The following is a 14,876-nucleotide window of genomic DNA, read 5'->3' on the forward strand; positions in this document are numbered from 1 at the left end:
GTTCCACAAGAGCCCGATTCTGCCTGTTTTCCCGCACGTATCCCCGCTGCAACACACCTGATTCAAGTGTTCGAGACCCTGTCGAGGTTGCAGCTCAGCCGACCATTTCAGTCAGGCGTGTCGGAGGAGAGTGAGGGACATGGCGAGGAGGCAGGTTAGGGCTCTCGGGCGACTCGAGTTCCCTAGCCCTGGACTAGGGCCTCACAGATGAAGAAGGGGTCCTTAACTTCTGGTGCAGAGGGATCGAAATCAAAAATGCTAGGTTAACTTTGTATCGCCAACAAGTACTGCTGATGCTAACTGGTAAATAAGTGGCACAAAGATAGCAAAACTGCGAATCTAAAACCTCCAATGTGTGATCCAAGTTGCTCTTTAGTGAACTTGAATTAAACTGTCAAGCACTCCACTTGACGCACTGGAGCGGTATTTGGGCAATGGCGTGTGGCTAGCTTGAAAGGCTAACCGCTAACATCAGGCGTGACAAGAGTGTTGAGCGCGAGTGTGTGTGTGTGTGTTCCTGCCTTGTGCCTGACCTGACTGCATAAACAAACTGCACATGCACGCACACACACATGCACACACAGTGATGAAGTGCACGTCACACAATGGCAGAACTCAAGTTCTCACTTCGCAAAGCAGTGGATGTGTGCGTGCGTGCGTTCGTGCGTGCATGCGATCTTATCACCTTTGCATCAAACACACCTCAAGGCTAACACGCACACAAGAAAAGCCCAGATGGCCTCACAATCCTGTCTCCTGCCAAACAGATGGACTTAGATGCATTCATTCAACGATGGACACACACACACACACACACGCACACACACACAGAGTAGCGGCCATGCAATCACAGTGCGCTCCGCACACGCAAACAAGTACACACAGACACAGTGGCTGGTGTCCAGCCGCCGTGACCTCGGTGCTTGCGTGTGTGCGTGCGCGTTACTTGCAAAGTCTCATTAGCAGATCAGCATCAATATTGATGAGGGCCATTTCATGACGGGACGTCAATTCGCACTTTACGAGCACTCCAATACTCCGTGCCGTGACACAGGTTCAAGCATTCGAGGAACTCAAATGCATCTCACGTATGCGAAACGCGCTTGAAGGCCGATCCTGTCGTGGCACAAAACATGACTTTGCTTTGTGCAAAGTCGAGCGAAGCCTGGGCGAGAATTAGGCGGGCTCGCAGCGAGCCAATAGCTTGGCGTTTTAAAGCCCACATATCACGGGAATAAATTCTACTGTTTTACATTTTACTCATTTAGTTGTGGTCTATATAAAGTGGAACAGCGATGCTTTTGTCTGAATTTCTCGTTTTGATATCATCGCAGGTCCCTCTTTTCTACTTGTTCTGAGGTGCAGCTCAGAGCAAGCCGTTTTTGCTCTTTCCCAATCTTCACTGATGGGGGGTGTCAGTGGGGGTCAACTTGACCCACTTACTTTTGACTGTTCAGCTCAATGCTAACAAACAAGGCAAACTGCCATAGAGGTCCATGTCGGGATACTGTTTGCCTTTAAAGCCCAAGTATCACGGTGATAAATTCTACTGTTTTACGTTTTACTTATTCAGTTGTGGTCTATATAAAGTGGAACAGCGATGCTTTTGTCTGAATTTCTCGTTTTGATATCATCGCAGGTCCCTCTTTTCTACTTGTTCTGAGGTGCAGCTCAGAGCAAGCCGTTTTGGTGCAGTCTCTTTAAATGCAAATGAGATACTTCACACCCTCCACGCCGCAAGATGTGCGCCTCCCTTTCCAGTCGACATATTTGTAGTTTTTTAGCCAAGGTAGCTTTTACTTACGCCGCAAACTTTTCGATTGATTAAAACAGTGGTCCCCAACCTTTTTTGCGCCACGGTATGAGAAATATTTTCGCGGACCGGCCTTTATATAAATAAATAATACATTTATATAAATAAATAATACATTTATAATAAATATATAAATACGATGAAATAAAATGATATGACTGGCATAAAAACAAGTATAAACGACAAAAATAAAACTCACCATTACGTTGAATTAGTGGGAGCACTGAGCTCGTTTCTCAGAAACGAGCCGGCCCCATCTAGGCGTAATCGGATACAATGACAACCGAAGTGGTTAAGGTTTGTCTTTTAATACAGGATGCTTGGTCTCCATGTGCTGAAGCAGTTTTGAAGGCTTCATTGCCTTGATAGCTAGCCTGTCGCCACATATTATGCATTATAAATCCATATTTTAAGTAGGACTCCAGAAATTTTCTTTTAAATGCAGCTTTCCTTTTCTTAGAAGTCGTAGCCTTTTCTTCTTCCGTCTCCTCATTGGGCTTTTTTCCCTTTCCGAAGAAGCTTTCCAAACATCTCTGTTTCTTGTTCATATTTGCTTGCTTCGTGGGCTCGACTGAGGTGGCATGTCACGTGACTGAGACAAGCGTCTTGACCTGAACCGACGGATGTAATTGGGAGAGAATCAAAAATGTTTTCATATTTTTCAAAATAATTTTTTACTCATTTTTGCTAGCTTTGCGGGCTCGACTGGGGAAACATGTCACATGACCGGGACGAGCGTCTTGACCTGAATTAATTGATCGTCGATTAAAAAAAGTTATTTCTGTGCGGCTTCGCGGCCTGGTACCAAGTGACCCACGGACCGGTACCAGCCCGCGGACCGGGGGTTGGGGACCCCTGGACTAAAAGATGTCAACGGAAGAAGACTTGTCCATAGATACGTAGCACGTAATAAATCCCCTCACAATATTTATGAACACGTCTTGTAAACAAGCACTGCAGTCAAGCTACGAAGTAAGCTAATGCTAGCTTGTTTGGTTTGTCCTGCCCTAATGGATGTGATGTAATAGATACATAAGACTCTCCAACAGCTTCATACTCCAGGCTGTTAGGATCCTGAACTCGCTCCCCCTTTCTGTGTAGCGTCCTGTTCGTTGCGCTATGCTTACTGTCTGCTGTATGCACACTGGCTCGGTTTTGCTCCTCTTATTTATTGGGTTGTTGGTTTATTCTTCTTGTTTTTATTTTGTGTCGTCTGCTTGTATGTCTCGTCACCGTGGGATAGAGGAAACGGAATTTCGGTTTCTTTGTGTGTCTTGACATGAAGGGATTGACAATAAAGCTGACTTTGACTTTGACATAATAGAAAACGGAGAAAACTGAACGGAGTAAAAAATAGCCCCCCCAAACAAATGTTAAAAGTATCTCTGCAGCACCTGGAGGGATATTTTTCACTTTTCTACACTCTACACAAGAAAAAGAATTTAAAAGCAAATAAAAGTGGATTTTCCATGACATGTCTCCGTTTGCCACACTGAGGCGTCGAGCTCGCTCGTCCGGCTTTGAGCTGTCGAGGCTTTGTCGTGACAACGCTTTGCCTGAAATCTGCACTCGTCCTTCGTCCGTCGGCGCCGCCGTCTCGCGGGACCCATGTGAAGTCACACAGTGTGACCAGGAATTAGCAACGTTTGTTTTTCTAGCCCATTGCTTCCACTTACTCACTGACTCACTGACTGACTTACTTACTGACTGAGTGACTCACTTACTCGCACGCACGCACGTACGCACACACTCGCTCGCACGCACGCACGCATGCACGCACACGCACACACGGCTGAAGGGTGTAGAACATTGTTCATACATTCTCTTAGCATTTGTACTTCTGATTGTGCGTTTGCAAATGTGTGTGTGTGTGCGTGCACAGGTGCGTGCGCGTGTGTAATTGCAGTTCGTTGAAAGATGAGAGTGTTCACTTTCAGGCAGGCGGACACAGGATCGCGGGGGCCGGGTCCAAAGGTCACCATCCATCCTTCAAGTGTACCTGCCGAATGCATCAGCTCTGACTAAACGCTGGAGGTCAGATTTTTCATTCTTTAACTTCACATGATTTTTTTTCTTATTTACTTATCCTTGGCTCCCCTGCCTGCATTTGGCTCCACCTCCAAGTCCCCCAGGGCATGCGATTGGTGAGCTGTGCTCAGATTAAAATGTCGCAGGAGAAAAGACGCGTTAATAAACACGTTCGGACTTAAGAGGATTAGGAGTCGCGCTCGCCTCTTCAACGCTCTTCACTCACACCAAGTAGACAAGGTCAACACAACCACAGCTAACGTGTTAACATGCTAACAAGCGGCATATGACTAGTTAAACAACCACAGGCAGTCGCCAAGCCAGTAGACAAGTTAGCTGTGATGCCAGCAGAAAGGCTAGTAGCGAGGCTAGCGGTGAGGTTAGCGGCCTAGCAGTTAGGCAAGGCAAGTAGCAAGGCTCGTGGAAAGCCTGAGTGCTTGTGTGTGTTAACATTAACATGTGAGAAAATGTTTGTTTCTCTGCTCACAATGTGTCTGAGTGGATGTGTTTTACTATTATGTGTTTGTCTATGTACTATGTATTAACATTTTAGCAAAGTTGTCATTAACCACTACGTGTGTGTGTGTGTGTGTGTGTGTGTGTGTGTGTGTGTGTGTGTGTGTGTGTGTGTGTGTGTGTGTGTGTGTGTGTGTGTGTGTGTGTGTGTGTGTGTGTGTGTGTGTGTGTGTGTGTGTGTGTGTGTGTGTGTGTGTGTGTGTGTGTGTGTGTGTGTGTGTGTGTGTGTGTGTGTGTGTGTGTGTGTGTGTGTGTGTTTTTAGCATTAGGTGGCAATAGCATGTTAGCACAGCATTCCTCATTTAGTGCAGCAGGGGTTGAACAAAAGCTAAGCTACGACTAATCTCTGGAGCGCCAATTAGCCTGCCGACGCAGTGACAACAAAATAACGTGGCCGCCTGCTGGCTCGCTTCCTGTCAGGGTCACCCGGGGTCAGGCATCGCAAGTCTACACTCTGTTCGGTGCCGTCGTCCGGGATCAGACCTGTTTCTTCCTTTTCATTTGTTCGGGCCGTTGTTTGGTTTTGGTTTGTTAGCCACCATTTGCATTGTTGTTGCTATTTTCCTTTTGAAGTTTATCATTGTGGAGATCTCGAATAATTATTGTCCTTTTTTTTTTTTTTCCATCTCTCTGTGTTCATTTTGCCTTCATTTTTTTTAATTTCTTTTCCCTATTTTCCCTCGTTGTCAGTCTTTGACAGCCGTGTACATTGTTTGTTGCGGTTGTTTTCCCGGGCCGTTTGTGTTTGTTGCCGGCCGTTGTTTCCCGGCTGTTGTCGGCGTCCGCTTCCCGGGTGTCGCCTTTCGCCGCGTTATGACGCCGCCGTCCGATTGGATCGTGCGGATCAAATGTTGCCGCCAAGGAGCCAATTAGCCGCCGACAGCGACCCAACGCTGACCGCCCTCACCCGCATCTGTTCGCGTATTAGCCGGCCGCCATTAAAAATGAATGCAGGCCTTTTAAAGAGGATGGCGAAGGGGCAAAATATTGTTATTGATCCAGAGTTCTTAGATGTAAGAGGATCTCGACGGCTTCCAAACATCCATCCCTACGAACACGACACCGCCGGAACATCCAGGCGTTCTGGGCGGGGCATGGCGAGGGGTGGGGGTACCGGGCATCCCGGGGGGTGGTCTGTTGTCGCGACAACAAGGACGATGAGTGCAGTTATGAAAATGAAGTGGGCCTAATTGATTGGCTTGGTTACGTTTTTATTCCTGCGTATTGACTGGACGGCCACGACAACAACAACATGGCTGCCGGCAGACCAACACGATGGAAAACATAAAAGTGGGTGGGCGGGCGTTGATGGGGGGGGTCACCGCAAACGAGAACTTGGAAAAAATCAATTAGAAATGAAATTTTACTTGATAAATAATCAAATTTTTCTTTTTTTTGTTTTTTTTTATATATTTTTTTTTACTGTTCGATTTTTCTTTGGGTTAATGACCAAATGAACTATTTCAACATCAGTAGACTTCCAACTCATCGCCTTGGTCGTTGTGTGTGCGTGTGTGATTACAGGTTAGGGTTACATCCTCCTGGCCGCGCCACGCCGAGCTGCACCGCGCTCACCATCTCGCCATCCTGTCAGCCAATAGCGGTGAGTTTGATGTTGTTCTTTGATGCTTTGAGTGTTTCTGCGCTCGATGCAAATCTCATCAGCGGGCTCGCACGCACGCACGCACGTGCGTGAGCACGCACCCGGACGCATTAGAACTTCTGGAAGGAAGCGAGGAGGAAGAGTAAATATGGCGTCAGGTTTCCGACGTTTGGAAATGTTGCAAAATTGGATCAAAAATGTGCAAAGTGACTCCCACAACAAGTTTATTTTATGCACACACACACACACACACACAGACACACGCACACACGTGAGTGCATGTCTGTGCGTGTGTGCGTGCGTGTCTTAAAGCAGCAGACAGACATTTGGTATCGAGTCGGACTCGGAACCTCCTCTTAAAGCGAGCTGGCAAATGAGGTTGCTGGCGTGTTAGCATATTCTTTTCGGCCCTCGGCGAAACGTCACGCTTCCTACTGAAGAGGGAGCAACAGCAATGTGTACATACTCTTATTAGTTTATACAAACTTATATACATTATCATATTGATTCTTATTAATTTATACAAACTAAGTTACTCAATCAGAACACTGACTGATTTTGTAACTTTGTCACACAGAGCTTTGTAACTTTCCATTACACATTGGCACAGAGCTCAGTATTTCTCCTTGACACATAGACACAAAACATTCAGTAGATAACAGAACATTCAGGTGATAACAGAACAGATGTTTACCTTATAAGGACATGTTTTCCCTCCCCTTCCCTTCACTTCCTAGTTCCTGCTCGCGGACAGTATAAAACCTTCTGATCTGGAGTATAACGTTGTTGTTTCATTTGCTGAAGTGCCTTGTGTACTGACCGCCATTAAACAACCCAAGATCTTGCAAGTAAAGAACCAACTGTACTGTGCGTGTGTGCGCGTGTGTGTATGCGTGTGTGTGTGCGCGCGCGCGCGCATAATGGACTCCCAGTATGACTAAGTAGTGTGTAAGTAGTGCGCATGGCGTGCGATGAAGTCGCCGCGGTCGATTTGCCAGCCGCACTGTTGACTTCCTGTCAGGGCTGCACAAGACATTTATTAAAGCGAGAGGGCTGGAAATCAATGCTAATCAATGCTAACGGCACTAGCGCCACATTACTGCCCGCCGTCTTGCTGTGCGTGTGCGCTCGCACACGCATGTGTTACAAGTGTCTCCGTACAGTTGGCAGCATCAATGTTGATGCGAAACTATGAAAATAAATGTTGACATTGTGTAGCTAAACATGCTGCTCGACTTAAAGCAAACAAATGAATGTGACTAAAACTATGAATCAAGCTGTTGTTTAAGATGCAAATAATCAAGCTAATAAACATGCTATTCAATGTGCCACTCTACATGCTACTAAAGATGCAAATAGTCCGCTTATGAAAAATGCAACTGCCCTTCCCGCCGCGCAGCAGCCAATTGTAGCGCAGCGGACGTGTGTCCCGCCTAGAAGTCAAGTGGGATCAGAATAACACATCCTTTTCTGTCACCAGCGTATTCAGGGTCCACTGGAAAACAAAAGCTTCCGCCCTTTCTCTTCTTTCTTTCTTTCTTTGTGTTTTTTTTCTTTGCTTTCTACACACACACAAGCACTCGGTAGCGGTCGCCTAGCAACAGAGTGGTCGTCCTCCTGTTTACTTGAGATGTTTGTTGTGGCGTGGCGGCGGGCGAGGACGGGCTGCTAAGCTATTAGCAGGTGACGGTGCGTTCAAGTGACCCACGCCCACAAATCTATTATTATCCAAAACAAAGCACTCTGCGGACACGCTACCCCCCCCTCCGAGGGACTCTTGGACCGGCAGTACCGTACACCTACCCCCACCACCCCACCCCCTGCCGTCGTCGGACCCCCAGCTGCGATTAAGTAGCATTCGCCAACAACTTGTGATAATTAGCACTCTGAAATGCCAGAGCGCGGCGGGGCGACGCTAGGGCGGCATGCTAGCGTTTGCTAATGGCTAAACAACATGATGAGTCCTTCAGGGGCTGCGCATAATTACAGCCTAGCGCACGCGGATGCCTAGCATGTACGCCAGCTGGTTAGCCATTAGCTCGGCCTTAAGGTGGTCATTAGCGCGTAGCGTTTTCTCCGTTAAGGTGGCGCGTTCGCATGATTGACGGCGTTGACCTCGTTAAAGAGCTGAACGTGGGAAGTGACCGCCACCGCCTGACCGTGTCGGCGTTGCAGAACAGGTATCAGGACTTTGTCATTACCTCCATCAAGGAAAACATTGTGTTGTAATGTTTGTTTTTGTTTTTTGAGCGTAAGCACATTCTTGGTGGAGGTGTTTTCCTCATTGTCAACATCAGCGTTTGCCTCAGCTGAATTTGCATCATGGTTCTGGTCCACGGTTGTGTTTGGTTCTTTGTTATGTTACTGGTGTATGTTTAGGGGCCATGTTTCTGGATTATAGTTCCATTGGTTCTGGATCTTAGTTATTGTGTTTGGTTGCGAGTCTTTATTCTGTTTGGTTCTGGATGTCGGTCACGGTTGTGTTGTCTTGTGTTGTGTTTGCTCGATTGGGTGTGTTCTTTTCCCGCCCACTCGCGTGTTTGGGTGCACCAGTCACTGTGTGCGTCCTCGCCATATTTATTTGATACGTGGCCATATTTGCGCGTGTGTGTGTGTGTGTGTGTGTGTGTGTGTGTGTGTGTGTGTGTGTGTGTGTGTGTGTGTGTGTGTGTGTGTGTGTGTGTGTGTGTGTGTGTGCGTGTGTGTGTGTGTGCGTGCGTGCGTGCGTGCGTGCGTGCGTGCGCGTGCGCGTGCGCGCGCGCGTGCGTGCGTGCGTGCGTGCGCGCGCGTGCCCGTCAATCTTTCCGGCGCATGTGTGTAAAGTGTGAATTGAAGGAGCCGCGAGCAGATGGGCTCTGGAGATCGGGTTACCTGTTTATAGAGCAGCATCTGTCCATCCTGTCAATCAAACGCAGACATGGGGGGGTGCACGCATTCAAGGTGGGTGGGAAAAGCAAAGAGGAGCGGGGGTGGCTTCTCTGGGTTAAGTGTTAAAATCTATAAGCAGTCACACTCCATGCCAGCAAGGGGCAGGATGTTTACTTTGAAAAGTACAGTCCACAACGAAGAACATGAAGCGCATCCACGTAATAGTAAACATACCATTTAAAGTGTTATCAAACATGCTACTTAACATGATCAAAACATGCTAAAATGCTGTCAATGTGCGTAAACATGAATGAACAGCACACTAAACACAACTCAACACAACATGTAATGACAAACATGAATAGATATTGAACATAATAGTTAACACGCTAAAAAGTGCCAACAAACGTACTACCAACCGTGCGACTTAACATTCAAGTTGAAGTGCACTGAAAGTAGATCAGTAACACACAAACAATGTACACAAATGCCAATGGCGCTAAAGTTGCACCAAGCCTGCATTTTAAGGTATGCAAAGCGTCTTCATCACAAGTTTATGTTCATATTTCCCATATTGATTTTCCACAATCGTGCATATATTGCCCCCCCACCCCCGTGGCGGAGTCCGTCATTATGCGGCTGATTGCTACGTTTAGGCTGGTAATTGAAATAATGAGAGTAGATCACCAGCACGCTTTTAGTCACCGCATCCAATCCACCAATCAGCTGTCGGACAGTGCGGCATGCGAGTGTGGAGCCCCCGAGCAGACAGCCGACCACATCATTAACACCTGCCCCCTATATAGACCACCCTCAGAGGCCGGCCTCTTCGACCTGGGACCAGAGATGCTGGCGTGGCTCCACGACACCAAGTTGGAGCTCTGACGTTACACGAGAGAGAGAGAGCTGTCGGCAGGTCAACATACAGCTTGCACAGCGCATGTGTGTGAGTTTGGTGTGTGTCATGTTAGGAGCTCGTGTTTGGCATGTTGGCGTGTGCAGCAGCCAGAGCAGAAAAAGAGGAAATCGATGCAGGCGTTCCCGATGAAACAAATCGACTGGGGGGGTGGGCAGCTGAATGTTCACACTATGGCTAGGCACATGGTCTCCTGCACAGTGAGATGATGAGCAGATGGACGGACGAACACTCATAAGTGAATGGATGGAGAGAAGGTTGAATGGATTTATGTAGCGTTTGCACCAAATTTCCCAAATAACCTTTTATTGGGTTAGTTGTCATCAAGTTGACAAAGGTTCCGCCAAAAACGTCACATTGAAAAACACAAACAAAAGCTTGACGCATGTTTGGGATTTATCTTCCACTTTGAACTTTGGCGTGTGGTCACGGCGTCCTTGCAAGCGGTGTCATCGGGCCGAAGGTTTTGCCTCCGGAAGCCGTCCCCGCGGGAGGAAGCTTTTAGCAGCGCGCTAGCTGCACGTGGCTAGCTGAGCGCCGGCGCCTCATAAAGGCTCCTGGCTGTTCCACCAAATGTCGACACACATAAGCGCATAATTAAGAGTGAACGACGCCCAATGTAAATGCGAAGCACTTTGAGGCGAGGCGAGAGCGCCCGGGAGCTTCAATCTAATTGAGCCATATCAATTTATTTCACATTTGCCAAATATCACGCCTTGATGTGAAGTCATTTGCATAAGAGCGCTGCGTGTTGTTAGCTCGCCGCCGCGTGTGGAGCAAATACGCCGCCTCAAATAAATAATGCCACAGCGCTAAGGCACTCGCTGAGTGCGTGCGTGCATGCGTGCACGCGAGTCAATTCTCAGCCGGCGTCTGGTGGCCGGCGTCCACGTCTGTCAATCAACCCCCACAACACTTCCTCCGGAGTACTGCGAGAGGCGCTGCAAAGGACAACACTAAAAGCCATAAGGAGAGCGACATGCGCACTCTGGCGCCCCAATATGCAAATCCCTGTGCAACGCCATGCAAGGATGCTAGCAAACATAGCAACTGCTACCTTTCCAGCTTTCGTCTTGCTATGTCAAGCTGCCACTTGACATCTCGGTCCGAGTTACATCTCTGGTTCCGCCTCCCGTCTCGGTCGCAGACAAGATAGCCGACAACAATCATGCGGACTCGCAAGTTATGTCATCGCTCGTACGAGTCAAATCTTCTCGAGAGAGTTCACCATCAACATCTACGAGCTCCGGGTGGTCCCGTGTGGTCGGAAGTGACAAGCGGCAACGGAGTTAGGCTTAGGTGGCTCGCTTAACTAACGTAAATTTCGGGCTATAAGCCGCACCGGACTATAAGCCGCTCCAGCTAAAATTCGTGATTTTTTTTGTTTGTTTTATACTTATATAAGCCGCACCGGACTATAAGCCGCACGTGCGCATGAGTTATTTACAAAGAAAGACAGTACACAGAAAGCCTTTTTAAAGTTTTAATCACACTAACAGCACTAACTAGACGGGTAAAAAAAAAAACATACCATTCAACAAAGTCACTGAGAGCCCTTTTTGTCTTCCTCCTGTCCACTGAAACCAGCAAAATCTTCCTCCTCCGTGTCCGATTGGAATAGCGCCAGATGTACGTCGCAACACTCTTTCTCATTCTCTCTTTCGTTGTCTTTCATCGTCACTCTCGTCCTGAGGCAAATTCACTCCTGAGCTTGTGCTCTCCTCTCCGTCACGCAGCAGACCGGCTTTTCGAAACCCGTTGGTGATGGTGGATTTTTTCACACTGCTCCACGCTGTCAGGATCCACTGGCAGACTTGTAAGAAAGTTGCTCTTCACATGCGTCCAGTTTTTGTAAACGATTTCTCCCCACTGGTCATCCAAGCCTCCCATTCAAGTCGGAGGGCCACTTCAAATCGATTCATTTATTCCAAGTTTACGTGCAACCGCTCTGTTCCCTTCTTTATCAGCCAGCTCAATGGCTTTTAACTTGAAAGCTGCGTCATACGCACGCCTTCCAGTGTCTTCCATCATTGGGCTCTGTTTACGCTCACTTTCCTCGTGCACAACGCGCCACTGCTGTCTTCCTCGACGCATATATTCCACCTCTCTCATTTTTACCTTTTCTGCTCAAGCCCCCCCTGATGGCCGTTAGAAAAAATGCTTGTAAAGTCGCCGCATGATCGCGTAAGGTTTTTAATGTTTAATTACCATTTGTAAAAGAATATACACAAAGATGATTGTCAGGAAAGAGACGATTATTTAGGGACACATAACTTTTATTGACATAACAGCACAACAGCGGTCCACAGCCTTTTTATGAGTGTATAAGTGTATTAGTCATGAGAAAAATCACGGAAAAAAACCTATATAAGCCGCACCGGACTATAAGCCGCAGGGTTAAAAATATGAGAAAAAAGTACCGCCTTATAGTCTGAAATTTACGGTAGTGAAACTAATCGACGGCTCACATTACGTCTCCGTTTATTCCTCTTTGCGCCTCTTGGTGTCGTCCTTGAGGCCACGTCGTAAAATCAATCCTGGGCCGCCGCCAGGAGGCCACTGCCGGCGACGCGCATGCGAACGCACGTTGCCGGGACAAATGTTCTTCTTCACATGTCGAGGACGTCAGGTTTGCATGGTTAGCCTCCTTGTTAGCATGGAGCTACACGCAGCTAACGATTCTGTCGGCGTGCGCTCGCACCTCCGGCTTTTTAGTTTCTTTGGGAATTCCGACAGTACACACGCACGCGCAGAAACGCACACACCTGTTGGCAGGCGGATCAGGTTCAGCTGTTGAGAAAGTCGACGTGTCAGATCTTTTATTCTTCCCCTCCCTCCGATTCATCCTTCAACTCTTTTGTTGTCCAACTTTCCTCCTCCAGCGCACACAAACATGACCCCTACACCACGCACGCACGCACGCACGCACGCACGCACGCACGCACGCACGCACGCACGCACGCACACACACAGTGTTACCCGAGTGGCTGTAATTACACGTGGAGTGCGAACAGCAGTTGTCTCACCTCAGCGGGATGCGGCCTGCAAATGCGCATGTGGCGCAATTGTTTCGACAAATTGCTTTTGTGCCTTTTGCACAACTTTTTCCTTGTCCAAAAACACACAAATCAAACCCTCCCGCCTGCAGAATGTGCAACCGCTTGGCGCTACCCGTTTGTTACGTGCAACGTGGTCACATGTCACCTTATTGACATCCTTGAGCGACACGCGTGTTGGCCTTGGAGCGAACAAGCGCTCTGCGTTGTCACGAATCACTCGACTCACCTCTGAGAAAATTTTGCCTCATTCATGCTGCCAACAACACAAAGGCTGAATAAGCGCTCCCTCATATGCGCTGCTCAGACATGCACGTGCGTTTGTGCTGACATACGACCTGACTCATACCCCCCTTTGCCTAAACCTCCCCCCCCACACATACACACTCAAACACATACACATGCACAAAACAAGTGCTCCCTCTCTTGTTCATCTTTCTCTGAAACACGCATGCATGTCTCTCGCTCTTTCACACTTTGGTATACACATGCACAGGAATCAGGTGAATTAATGACAGCAAGTGTCACAAGCATGCAGTTAAAAGGTCAAACGTTGTTGGAGGTCTGACTGAAGAGAATTAGCGAGAAGAAGCGCAGTCATCAGCACGCAGGCGTGCTTACAAATCCAAAGGATGCAAAAAAGGAGCGCTTGTTTTGTGTTGCGGCTGTTGGAGGTCGGAATCAGGTGAATTAGTCACAGGAAGTATGTCAGCACGCGCACGCACGCACGCACACACACACACACACACACACACACACACACACACACACACACACACACACACACACACACACACACACACACACACACACACACACACACACACACACACATACATACACACACACATGCAGGGACAAAGCTTGTGTTGCTTTTCAGGGTGAGTCCGAAGGTGCTCGTGTTACCTTCTTGTCTTCAAGTCATTTGTAAGTGCCCCCCCAAGCACCATCATTAACAGCTTAAGTTACTCCCCCCTCCCCCTCCCTCCCAGCTAAACACGCTCATCACTGTCCAGTGCACCATGTGCGTTCCGTGCCGCCATGCGAGCTAGTCTTTCCCTTTAAAAAATGCCATCTCACGAGAGCGAGGCGCATGTGCCCGCATTCGTATTCATGAGTGCGTGCCAATATTCGTCGGTGTGGTCGCCTTACATCAAAACAGGCTTCAAGATTTTCGTTTTGATTTTCAAACAACAACAAAAGAGGAACATAGGGTTCACTTTGCATCACGTACAAACATCTTGAACCCAAGGGCACACGCAAATGCACACTGCTGAAAGTCAGCTTTAATCTCTTGTTTTTCTTTTCTTCTTTGTTTTGACTGCGTTAATCCTCGACACCTGCAATGACACGACCACAACACACACACCTGACACACACTACACTGACTGTGACCACGCCTGCTGAACTCCGCCCATTCTGGGCGCTCGCTGTTTGCCACTCACATCTGTGTGTGTGCGTGTGTTATGTGTGTGATTGTAATGTATTGGTTGTTAATTTGCATTCTTCACTTGCTCGTGTCTTTGGGCCACAAAGTCAGGACATGATCATTAAGTGGGTTGCCAACTTCCTGTCCACGTGCATTTTGACACATCAGCGCGACGTGCTAAGCTGACAAACGCTCATCATGTGACGGCGTGCTCGGTGACCAGCTAATCTTTGGCCGCTAATTGTGTAATAAGCAGGCATGAATGGAGCAGCTCTTTGCCAATGAAAAGACTTTTGCAATGACTTTGAAAGTCTCGAGCCGCCCGCGGTCATCCCGCGTCGCTTCCCGCGTCGCTTCCCGCGTCGCACAGGAAGCCATCAATGCATGCGGCAAAGGAAACCTTGGCCTTTGAAAAGACTCATTTGAAAGCCCAAGCCGCGTCGAAAAGCCCATTCGAAAACCCAAAGCCTGACCTAAAACCCGACTTGGAAACCGAGTTTAAAGCCCTACTTGGAAAGTATAAAACTATTTGAATCGCTTACCCTGGCATTGAAACCTTAACCCAATTAAAAACTTATTTGGAAACACTGACCAAAGTTTAAACTTTTACTTTGAAATCTGACCCCAAGTTTAAAACCCCAATTTGG

At 47.9% G+C, this 14,876-nt stretch overlaps 1 long non-coding RNA gene across 1 annotated transcript; it reads left to right on the forward strand.

Moving 5' to 3' along the window:
- The first annotated feature begins 380 nt into the window (after positions 1-380).
- LOC119116764 lies at positions 381-1,844 on the forward strand. Its single transcript, XR_005096353.1, has 3 exons — positions 381-393; positions 1,269-1,273; positions 1,530-1,844. It is a non-coding gene; the product is annotated as an uncharacterized LOC119116764 (long non-coding RNA).
- The last annotated feature ends 13,032 nt before the right edge of the window (positions 1,845-14,876 follow it).

The sequence above is a fragment of the Syngnathus acus genome, chromosome 22, assembly GCF_901709675.1.
Source record: "Syngnathus acus chromosome 22, fSynAcu1.2, whole genome shotgun sequence".
NCBI classification, from domain to species: domain Eukaryota; kingdom Metazoa; phylum Chordata; class Actinopteri; order Syngnathiformes; family Syngnathidae; genus Syngnathus; species Syngnathus acus.